Consider the following 2,085-nt stretch of genomic DNA (forward strand, 5'->3'; position numbering starts at 1 on the left):
TGAAAAATTGGACTAAAAAATTAAAAACCGGTAAAATCATACTTAACTCGTGGAAAATCGGTAAACTTAGTTTGAATTTGGCCTTAAAATATTTGCTGACAAGTTTTGTGAGATCGGGCATATCTCTCAAACCATACATCGGATCGAGTTGAAATTTTACAGAACAATACTAGAGACATGAAACAATATTTTGTTAAATTTTAATGTCAAATAAAGTTCAAAAACATATTATTTTATAGGGTCAAATTTACTAAATGAATCTTATCAAATCTGTTGAACTAGACCTTCATGTATTATTTGAGACATATCTAAAGCTACAGGAAAACTTTTGTTGCGATTAAAGTTGTTCTGGAAACTAGACATGTCAATCTTTCAAATCATATATGGTACGCATAGTAATTCATCTAGACAAGAGAGAACGACGTGTTTGAAATCGGGACTAAAATCTACCAAGAATGTGCGAACATTGAAGATTCGGACTACATGGAGGAATTTTAACATGGAGACTTTGTTTTTATTATCTTATTTTATTTATTTATTTAATGTTAAGTAATTATTTTTAATTTGGGATTGTTATGGCACATTAGACATTGTTTATGGGTTTATTTCATTATTGAACTTATGTTAGTTAATTACTAGTTTAGGCCCATTAGATTGCAACCCAAAATGGGTCTATTAGAACTTATTATGATGGGAACAACCAAGTTGTCACCAGGTTATTGTGTACTTCTTACCATTCAGAAATCCTCCTATATTAGGAAGTTTTCTTATTAGACATTTTATTTCTCTATGTCATTAATTTCTTGATTCATATTATATATCTCTCTCATTTTATTTAGATCACTTATTGATTATAATGTTATTGACTCTCTTTTTCAGATTTTAATATAATTTAATTTCTTGGTTGGAATTGTCAATATATAATTAGTTAAAAAAATTATGATTTTATGATTTTACGATCCGATTTAACATTGTATTTTTCGTATCATGTCAAAAAAATATTTTTGACAACCTTGAGAACAACCATTTTTTTAGGCTCTTCTATTAACAAATCCTTGCCTAAATGACTCTCTAGCTTATGATATTTATTAACCGATGCCCTTTCTCATCATATATGTTACACTAAGTTTTAAAAACAAAATTAGAACCATAACCAGAACCTTGACCTGTCATTTGTTGAGTTTACTAAAGGGTTGGTTTGTGTTGAGGAGTGGTCATTCTCTAATTATTATTACATCTTTTTTCTAGTATTTTATTCAACCTAAAATATTTTACTAGCTGCTCTGGTAGTCTCTTGCTTCTCAATTATCAAGGCTCTTTAATAGAATTCCAAAAACATCTATAAAGATTGAAAATATTGCTCAACCTATATAGACTATCGTACACCACTAAGGTATTTGGCCATCAACTCTTCCATTTTAGACAATCATTCCATGCCACTATCTAATAAAATTAGTCAATGTAATCATCACAGACCTACCCCCTTGTCTTAATTGACCTCTTCAACTACTTTTACCAAGTAGAAGCTCACCTCTTCAATTTATTAGCGATTAGTTTGACTGTCATCTATTTAAAGATTTTTTATTATTAAAAAAAATATTGAACTAATCAATGAGCTTTTATGCCTGCAAGGTTCCTACGAAGTTAGGGAACTTTACTTGAAAACCTAAATCTCCATGATACTCTTCCCAACCTAGAGCATATCCCCCCTGTTCTTACCTCTAGAAAATGGTTCTTAATGCTAGTTAAGGTTATATGGCCATTCTTATAATATATATCTTAGGTTCTCGTCTATTTTAACTATTAGGTCAACTCTACAACTCGCCTTTATATTTTTTCTATCACTAACTCTTGAACATCTTTTCCCTAAGAGGAACCTCATCATCCTCTCTTTCTTGAGCACATTCTATGTTGTGATTTATTGTAGACATGGATGTTCAGCAACACCCAACAAGAAAATAACCATTGGGGATTGTTAGGCTTTGACACTAATGACGCTGGTAAAAACACAATAAGCAAGAGAAAAAGAATTGGTGTTAAAAAACATTTTTAAAAAACCCTATTTCATATTTTACTTTTTAATAT

This window comes from Populus trichocarpa, chromosome 5 (genome assembly GCF_000002775.5).
Source record: "Populus trichocarpa isolate Nisqually-1 chromosome 5, P.trichocarpa_v4.1, whole genome shotgun sequence".
Lineage (NCBI taxonomy): Eukaryota > Viridiplantae > Streptophyta > Magnoliopsida > Malpighiales > Salicaceae > Populus > Populus trichocarpa.